The sequence below is a fragment of the Dendrobates tinctorius genome, unplaced genomic scaffold (assembly GCF_039654945.1).
Source record: "Dendrobates tinctorius isolate UK_male_01 unplaced genomic scaffold, ASM3965494v1 ptg000011l, whole genome shotgun sequence".
In the NCBI taxonomy this organism is placed as follows: domain Eukaryota; kingdom Metazoa; phylum Chordata; class Amphibia; order Anura; family Dendrobatidae; genus Dendrobates; species Dendrobates tinctorius.
The window spans coordinates 63,317,935-63,328,084 of record NW_027361679.1 but is presented as its reverse complement, the minus strand read 5'-3'; the positions used below and the strand labels follow the sequence as shown (position 1 = coordinate 63,328,084).

Genomic DNA, 10,150 nt, shown 5'->3' with positions numbered 1-10,150 from the left:
GCCTTGCACTTAACACCATCCTCTATTCAGTCTGTGCAATATTAGCAGACTGAAGAGACTGGTGGTGAAAATACAAGTCATTTATTTGTGGTTTTGACTACACATATCTCCAGGAATGACACAAGAAATATGTGTCATTAATGGAGCTATGTGGTGGCAAAAACACAAAGTGTATGGCGCAGTGTGTGTACAGCGCAGTGTGTGTAGGCGGCGAAAGATACATTAATCAAACATTATTATGGTAAACCATAAATTCAAATTTATTTTTAACCAAAAAAAATTTTCATTTGGAACGACATTTGGGGGAAGATGGTTGCACGTTGGGGGTGTGGAGAGACGAGGAACAGCTGGAAGGTGAGGAAGGGGTTCTAGAGGAAGGTGAAACAAAAGGTGGGGCAGAAAGGAGCTCAGGGATGGAACTTGAGGCAGGTTGAGACAGAGTGGGAGGTGAGGGGGGAGGGACGGTTAAAGTTTTTCTTTTTTGTGTCTCTTTTGTGTCTGTGTGTCCTGCCTGGACCTCCTGGAGCTGGCTGACCGCCTTGATGTTTCTGACCGCCTGGAGCTGGGTAAATGCCTTGATGTTTCTGACCGCCTGGAGCTGGGTGACCTTGGCTGCGTGGGAGCAAACAGTGAATGTGGGTCCCCACTTTGATGCTGCTGTTCGATGGTTGAGTTGCCAGTGCTGGTCCTTGAAGGAGGATTTGTGGTGGCAGTGCTGCTCCTTGCCAGAGGAATGGAGGCGGCAGTGCTGGTCCAGGCTGGAGTAGTTGTGGCAGCAGTGCTGGTCCAGGCTCGAGGAATTGTGGCGGCAGTGCTGGTCCAGGCTGGAGGAGTGGTGGCGGCAGTGCTGGTCCAGGCTGGAGGACTGGTGGAGGCAGTGCTGGTCCAGGCTGGAGGAGTGGGGGCGGCAGTGCTGGTTCAGGCTGTAGTGGTGGCGACAGTGCTGGTCCAGGCTGGAGGAGTGGCGGCGGTGGCAGTGCTCCAAGCAGGCGTGGTGGTGGTCCAGACAGGAGCACCGCTTGCCATGGTGGTGGTGGTGGAGTATCCAGCAGCACTTGGACTTGGGGTGTTGTAGTGGTGTCCGGCTTGGCATGGAATGCAGGTGGCTGTGCAGTGGTATGCAGCAGAAGTAGGTAGTGAGGTGAAGTGAGTCGGTTGCGGCACAGGTGGAAATGCCACCACTGACTGCTGCCTGTACTGACTCTGCTGCATAGCCTGCAAGAAAGCATTGTTGCAGGCCTGCATCACAGTCAGCTGGAGATCTGGACTAAGGTGTTCAATTTTGCTGAAAAAATGGTGCGCTGGTCTGTTGAGGTCGGCTTCCAGATGGTCAAGGCGACTGTCGACAGACTGGAAGCGGTGGTCCATGTGGTTAAAACTGCTGTCCACTCGGTTAAAACTGCTTTCCACTCTATGCGTCCCTCCATCCCCAATACACGGCAACTATGACTCAAGGTAATATGCAGCCTGGTAGTTTGGTCTTGTGTGCTATCCTGAACTAAAACCACATGCACTTTATATTTTTCCATTGTCTCCCGGACATATATGGTAGACAATGTTTAAGGATAACTTGCATTTTACTAGCCGGTTTCTTTGTGTGCTATATTGACTGCTATTTATATGCACCAGGCACTGGCATTTGTACTTTTTCACTGCCCTGTGGCTGCTAACCTATGAAATAATATAGACTTTAGCCAATGGCTATTTTGTATTGTGGATGGGGTGTTTGTTTCTTTTGTATTGCATTTTATACCATCTGCTACAGTATACTGAATTGTTTGGCTGATATCTCTATCTTCCATCTCTGGATACCTTGTCCATTGTTTATTGTGTGCTTAAATAAAATTTATATTTTTAATCATAAGCCCCTATATCATTAACTGTATATTTATTATTATTATTATTATTATTATTACTTAGAATCCTTTGGTCTTTTTTTCTTTTGTTTTGGTAGTTCTGCTTTCCACTCTGTCTGCCAGCACCTTGAGGCCATTCTGAAAGGCCGAGCTCAAGTGAAGGAACTCGGGCATGACATTCCTGTCCGAGGCCCTCTGCCGCTGGCGAGAAGTGCCCGCAAAACCAGTGGCAGAGACCTGGGACAGGGGAAGACCTGACATACCAGCTACCTGGTCTCCAGTTGTCTGTGTTGCTGACCTGCAAGATGCTTCCTGGCTCTCGGTCGGCTGGGACGGGTCCAAGGTCGTTCGATGAAGGACCACTCCAGGGACAGGTTGCAGGGTGCTGCTCCAGGAGCTGTGAAAAGAAAAGAAAAACATTAGCATCATGCATTTCCAATTCCCACTGCTGTGGAATAGAAAAGCACAGATTAAAAAACAATACAATACACCAAAATACTTACGCTCTGGTGGCAAGGACTGGTCTTAGGAACGCCAACTCCCGATGATATCGGTATTTTGTTCTGGTCCTTGCCGCTGAACCACTTTGAAAACATGGCCCTCATTACGAACATCCCTGTTGAAGCGGTCCTTCATCGAGCGCCATCGAGTTCTGACTGTGTTCACTGTGGGAAAAGGAAAGAAAAAAAAAATTTACAATGCACTGATGGCCAAATCTCTAGAATCTCACACTCCTATGTGAGCACAGCCAAGAGTCACTGCGGCATCACACAACAATACAATAGACATTGCACTGTTGGCCATGATAACACAAATGTGTATGATGCTAGAATATATCTATCATGATACACACATGTGTCATCACGGCCAAGGTGACTGCGGCATCACAAAACAATACAATATACAATGCACTCATTGTTGACCATAATAACACAAATGTGTATCATGCTAGAATATATATAGCATGACACACACCTGTGTCATCACAGCCAAGGTGATTGCAGAATCACAAAACAATACAATAGAAAATGCTGTTGTGAATTCCATGGTTCAGACTTCCGAGCCGGAGCTCCATCTGCTCCCTCTGATTGTTACTGGGAGTAGTGGAGCTGGCCAGGTTGATGGAAGTTTGCCACCTGATGACGATAATTGGGAATCTGGGATTACTGGCTGGGAGCATATAATTTAGCAGGCTTCCCTTGGTGGTTGCTAGTGAATTCCTCCTTGTGCATATGGAGTTCCTTTGTCTCCTGTCTGATCTGCATGGTTCAGTTAAGTGATTATTTTGCTAATCCTTTGCATCTAATCTTTTGTGCCTTTTTTTTGCTTTCTGCTCTGTTGCTAGGGTTCAGTGTTATGAATGGGTCACCGTGGAGAAAAAAGCAAAACAAGCTAAGCCACAGAAAACCAGAGAGGTTGGTAACTATGCAGATTGCAGATCCCTGATCCTACCACACAACTAGCAGCAGCCGTGGAGCATACCTACGATGTTCCTAGACGCTTCGTCACAGCCGGAGGACTAAATAAGCCTGAAGAATGAAAAGGGGAAAATTAACTGCCCCAGTGCAGACCCCAATGGAATAGATAGCCCACACACATGTATTGATGGCGAAACAAGATGAAAGTACAAACACAGGCAGGAAAATAGGCTGAGCAAACGATGGGGCCCAAACTAACTAGAAAGGAAAGGAAAGGAAAGACACTGTCTGCAACCGGCAAATAACCCTACAAAAATAATGTCCAACACTTCTGATAGCAAAATTAACCCTGAAATCACTAGACTTCTCCCACTATATCAGCACTCTGAAATATTCTGAGACAGAGCAAAAAGAGACCAAACTAGTAAGGGACAAAAAGCAAAATTGGCAAAATACTGATAAATAAGAGTGGAAATTCAGTACAGCCCCCAGCCGGGGTTGGCTGACCACACAAAAAACTGAATAGACCAACAAAATCAAGTGTGAACATTAGCAGAAAAACTTAGCTTTAGATGACTGGAACAGAGCTGAAAACCAAGAGCTGACAAGCCAGAAGGAATCACCAGCAACTGAATAGGGCGTCGGCTGTCTTAAATCCAATCTGAGACTCCTGAGGTCCAATCATCATCCTCATTCTCAGGTGGCAAATCTCCACCGATCAAATCAGCCTCACTACCTCCTGTTACCACCAGAGGGAGTCTGGAAGGAGAACTCACAACTGGTGAACCAGAGAATGAACTCACAACAGTACCCCCCTTGAGGAGGGGTCACCGAACCCTCATCCACGCCACCAGGCCGATCAGGATGGGCCCGGTGAAAAGCACAAACCAATCTATTGGCATGAATATCGGAGGCAGAGACCCAAGAATTATCCTCCTGACCATAACCCTTCCATTTGACCAAATACTGGAGTCTCCGTCTAACCAAAAGAGAATCCAATATTTTCTCTACCTCATATTCCACATTGCCTTCAACCAACACAGGGTCAGGAGGTGCTGCCATAGGAACCACTGGCTCAACAAACCTCTTCAACAGAGATTTGTGAAATACGTTATGGATCTTGAACGTAACTGGAAGAGCCAATCGAAACGAAACAGGATTAAGAATTTCCAAAATCTTATAAGGACCAATAAATCTTGGCTTAAATTTAGGAGATGCAACCTTCATAGGAATATTCTTAGACGACAACCAAACCATATCACCCACTTTATACCGGGGACCAATGGTCCTATGCCGGTTGGAAAATCGCTGGGCCTTTTCCTGAGAGAGTGACAACTTATTCACCACTTGGTCCCATATCTGCTGCATTCTCTTAACCACAGTGTCCACACCTGGGCAGGACGAAGATTCCACTTGCCCTGAAGAGAATCGAGGATGAAACCCAAAATTACAGAAAAAGGGTGACATCAAAGTGGCAGAACTAGCTCTATTGTTCAGTGCGAATTCGGCCAAGGGCAAAAATGAGACCCAATCATCCTGATCAGCAGATATAAAACATCTCAATTAAGACTCCAAGGTCTGGTTTGTTCTCTCAGTCTGTCCATTGGTCTGGGGATGAAACGCGGAGAAGGATAACTGAATTCCCAGATTGGAACAAAAGTCTATCACAAATCTTACAGATAACAGTCATTCTCTGAGAGACAGGAAGATCAGAAATAAAATCCATTGAGATATGAGTCCATGGCCTCTTGGGCACCGGCAAGGGCATCAGCAACCCACTAGAACGAGAACAAGGTTTAGACTGAGAACAAGTCCCACAGGACTGTACAAAATTCCTGATGTCACAAGATAAGGCAGGCCACCAAAAGGACCGACTCACCAAATCTCTGGTACCAAAAATACCTGGATGACCAGCCAATGCGTAGCAATGAATTTCAGACATCACTCTCTTTCGCCACTGGTCAGGAACATACAATTTTCCCATAGGGCAACGCTCAGGTTTATCCTCCTGAAATTCCTCTAGGGCGCGTCTCAAATCGGGCAAAATGGCAGAAAGAACTACCCCCTCACCTAGGATGGTAGTAGGCTCGGTCACACTAAGAGAATCGGCAAAGAAACTCCTAGAAAGGGCATCTGCCTTAACATTCTTAATGCCCGGAAGAAAAGAGACCTCAAAATTAAAACGCGTGAAAAACAAGGCCCATCTAGCCTGTCTAGGATTCAAGCGTTTGGCCGACTCCAGATAAATCAAATTCTTGTGATCGGTGAGGACCACAACTTGATGTCTAGCTCCCTCCAACCAATGTCTCCACTTCTCAAATGCCCACTTTATGGCCAACAATGACAGATTCCCGAAGTCATAGTTGCGTTCAGATGGGGAGAACTTTCAAGAAAAGAAGGCACAGGGATTCATCTTAGAAGTCACAGGGTCTTTTTGGGACAAAACAGCTCCTGCACCAATCTCAGAAGCATCTACCTCCACCTGAAATGGAAGTGAGACATCAGGTTGCCGTAAAACTGGAGCTGAAGTAAATCTCTGCTTAAGCTCCTGAAATGCTGAGATAGCCTCAGGAGACCAATTCAGCACATCAGCGCCCTTCTTGGTCAGATCAGTCAGTGGTTTGATAATACCAGAAAAATTACCTATAAATTTACGTTAGAAATTAGCAAAACCCAAAAACTTCTGGAGGGCCTTCAAAGAAGTAGGCTGAACCCAATCATAAATGGCCTGTACCTTGGCCGGGTCCATTTCAATAGTCAATGGAGATAAGATAAATCCCAAAAATGAAATCCTCTGTACACCAAAGAGGCATTTCGATTCCTTAACAAACAGGAAATTCTCCCTCAAAATCCGGAACACAGTCCGGACGTGTTGCACATGAGAATCCCAATCACTAGAAAAGATCAAAATATCATCCAGATAGATGATCAAAAACTTATCCAAAAAGTCATGGAAAATACCATTCATAAAGGACTGGAAGACAGAAGGGGCATTAGTGAGCCCAAAAGGCATCACCAGGTACTTAAAATGTCCCTCCGGAGTATTAAACGCCGTCTTCCATTCATCCCCGTGCTTGATGCGAATAAGATTATACGCCCCCCTGAGGTCAAGCTTAGTAAACCAGCAGGCACTCTTAACTCTGGAGAATAAATCAGACATCAGAGGTCATGGGTACTAATACTGTATTTAACCATCATCTTGTTAAGGGAATGATAATCAATACACGGTCTTAATGAACCATCTTTCTTGGCCACAAAAAAACCCCCAGTACCTAAAGGTGACAAGAATGGTCTAATATGACCCTTCTCCAATGACTCCTTAATATAGGATCGCATAGCATCATGTTCGGGTACTGAAAGTTAAGTTGAAAAGCCGACCCTTGGGAAATTTACACCCAGGCATCAATTCAATTGCACAGTCACAACTCCTATGAGGAGGCAAAGACGCGGACTTGCTCTCACTAAATACATCAGAAAAATCGGCTACATAATCAGGAATATCATGAGACTGAGGAGAGGTGGAGAAAACAGGACCGTCCCTAAGAACACACTGACAACCCCAACTCACCACAGACCCAGATTTCCAATCCAAAACTGGATTATGAGTTTGCAACCAAGGAAAACCCAGAACAATAGTATCATGCAAATTATGCAGCACCAAAAATTTACAATTTTCTTGGTGGTCTGGGGCAACTCGCATTGTCACCTGGGTCCAAAACTGAGGTTTATTCTCCGCCAAAGGAGTAGCATCAGTACCCCTCAAAGGAATAGGCGTCCGCAGAGGCGTCATGGAAAAACCACAACGTTTAGCAAAGTCCAAATCCATCAGATTCAACGCTGCTCCTGAATCCACAAAAGCCTTCGTGGAAAACGTGGATAAGGCGCAGATCAGAGTAATTGCCAAAAGAAACTTAGGTTGTATACTGCCCACAGCATAAGTGTGTGCAAAACGTTTCTCTCATTTTGGGCAGACAGAAATAGTATGAGAGATTTCTCCACAGAAAAAACACAGCTTATTACGCCTTCTAAACTCCTGACGTTGCGCCCTAGACAAAACCCCATCACATTGCATAGGTTCAGACGTTTGTTCAAAAGGTGGCAGCGCCTCCCGTATAGTTTTATGTTCACGTAAACGCCGATCAACTTGAATGGCTAATGACATAGAATCATCCAGACCAGAGGGAACAGGAAATCCCACCATAACATCTTTTACGGTCTCTGATAAACCCTTCTGAAAGAGAGCTGCCAATGCACTATTATTCCATGTAGTAAGGACTGCCCACTTCCAGAATTTTTGACAGTATAACTCTGCAGAATCCTGACCCTGGTTTAATGCCAACAGGGTTCTCTCAGCTTGATCAACAGAATTAGGTTCATCATACAACAACCCCAAGGCTTGAAAAAATGCATTCACATTAGTCAGAATAGGATTTTCAGGTGTCAGAGAAAAAGCCCAATCCTGGGGATCGCCACGCAGCAAGGAGATGACAATTTTAAACTGCTGCAGAGAGCTCCCCGCTGAGTTAGGCTTCAAGGCCAGAAATAATTTACAATTATTCTTAAAATTCAGAAATTTAGACCGATCCCCAGAAAACACATAAGGAGTAGGGATCTTAGGTTCAGCAGCATGTGACTGAATGAGGTAGGTGGAAATTCCCTGCACTTCAGCAGCCAGCTGCTCCACACGATCAGACAATTGCTTAATCTCCATTAGGAAAAAGAAAAAAATCCTCTTACGGCCCCAGAGAAAAAGAGGAAAAAATAAATAAATTTTTTGCTTTCTGCTCTGTTGCTAGGGTTCAGTGTTATGAATGGGTCACCGAGGAGAAAAAAGCAAAGCAAGCTAAGTCACAGAAAACCAGAGAGGTTGGTAACTATGCAGATTGCAGATCCCTGATCCTACCACACAACTAGCAGCAGCCGTGGAGCGTACCTATGATGTTCCTAGATGCTTCGTCACAGCCGGAGGACTAAATAAGCCTGAAGCATGAAAAGGGGAAAACTAACTGCCCCAGAGCAGACCCCAAAGGAATAGATAGCCCCCACACATGTATTAACGGTGAAACAAGGTGAAGGCACAAACACAGGCAGGAAAATAGGCTGAGCAAACGATGGGGCCCAAACTAACTAGAAAGGAAAGACACTGTCTGCAACCTGCAAAAAACCCTACAAAAATAATGTCCAACACTTCTGATAGCAAAATTAACCCTGAAGTCACTAGACTTCTCCCACTATATCAGCACTCTGAAATATTCTGAGACAGAGCAAAAAGAGACCAAACTAGTAAGGGACAAAAAGCAAATTGGCAAAATACTGATAAATAAGAGTGGAAATTCAGTACAGCCCCCAGCCGGGGTTGGCTGATCACACAAAAAACTGAATAGACCAACAAAATCAAGTGTGAACATTAGCAGAAAAACTTAGCTTTAGATGACTGGAACAGAGCTGAAAACCAAGAGCTGACAAGCCAGAAGGAATCACCAGCAACTGAATAGGGCGTCGGCTGTCTTAAATCCAATCTGAGACTCCTGAGGTCCAATCGTCATCCTCATTCTCAGGTGGCAGATCTCCACCGATCAAATCAGCCTCACTACCTCCTGTTACCACCAGAGGGAGTCTGGAAGGAGAACTCACAACTGGTGAACCAGAGAATGAACTCACAACAGTTCAGCATACTCCCTGCTGAGGGCAGCACTGGGACCCGCTCATATGTTACATCTTGTGTCAGTTTGTTCAGTCCCCTGTAATGTTAGTATCTGTTGCTTTGCTTCCAGTTCATACCAGAGTGCTGATCTAGTGGGGGTGAGGTCATGTGGCCTCAGGTTTTTTGTATATCAGATATGTTGGATTTTTTTAAGGTTTTGTGTGTGATTGCAGACAGTATCTTTTCTGTCCTGTCCTCTCTAGACAGCTTGGGCCCCACCGTTTGCTCAGTCTGTTCTCTGCCTGTGTTTGTGTCTCATCTTGTCTCACCGACAATATATGTTTGGGGGCTGTCTATTCCTTTGGGGGATCTGCTCCAGGGCAGTTTAGATTTCACCTTTCTGGCTTTAGGCTTAGTTAGTTCTCTGGCTGTGCTGAGGCGTCTAGGGCATCGTAGGAATGCTCCACGGCTACTGCTAGTTGTGTTGATAGGATCAGGGGTCTGCAATCCGCTTAGTTACCAACCGCTCTGGTTTTCTGGTGGCTTAGCCTGTTCCTGCCATCCTCCTTGTTGAGCCATTCATAACACAATGCACTCATTGTTGACCATGATAACACAAATGTGTATCATGCTAGAATATATCTAGCATGACACACACCTGTGTCATCATGGCCAAAGTGACTGAGGCATCACAAAACAAAACAATAGATAATGCACTCATTGTTGACCATAACACAAATGTGTATCATGCTAGACTATATCTAGCATGACACACACCTGTGTGATCATGGACAAGAGTCACTGCTGCATCACAGAGCATTGAAATACTTACGAAAATCCTTGCGGACCCTTTGACAGGCATTGTCCCAGGCCTCCATCAGCGCTGCGGCCACCTCATTCCAGGGCCTCCGGGTCACCGATATGTCCGCATGCTCCTGGACCAAATTGATCAGGGCGTCGTTGTCCAGGGCGATTTCTTGGTCCCGTTGGGGAGCCTACAAAAAAAAAGAAAAAACTTTAGAATCTTGGAAAGATTTCGAAATGAAAAAGATACAGAAAAGAAGCAAGGTTGAAGATAAAAACAGGATAGAAGAAAAGGTAGAGGGGAAAAAAAATTCATTCTATACTTACAGGCCGTGTCACCGCCCCCACTTGGACTGGCTGCTCCTGCTGTTCGTCCTCACTTGCCGTGGCCGATGAGGTCTGAAAAAGAACAAAAATTAATTTGCCAC

General features: G+C 45.3%; 1 long non-coding RNA gene across 1 annotated transcript; it reads right to left on the bottom strand.

Annotated features, from left to right (window-relative positions):
• Window positions 1-307: 307 nt before the first annotated feature.
• LOC141100050 (uncharacterized) lies at window positions 308-9,903 on the bottom strand. Its single transcript, XR_012234583.1, has 3 exons — window positions 9,751-9,903; window positions 2,360-2,521; window positions 308-2,253 (listed from the first exon to the last, which is right to left on the bottom strand). It is a non-coding gene; the product is annotated as an uncharacterized lncRNA (long non-coding RNA).
• Window positions 9,904-10,150: the final 247 nt, after the last annotated feature.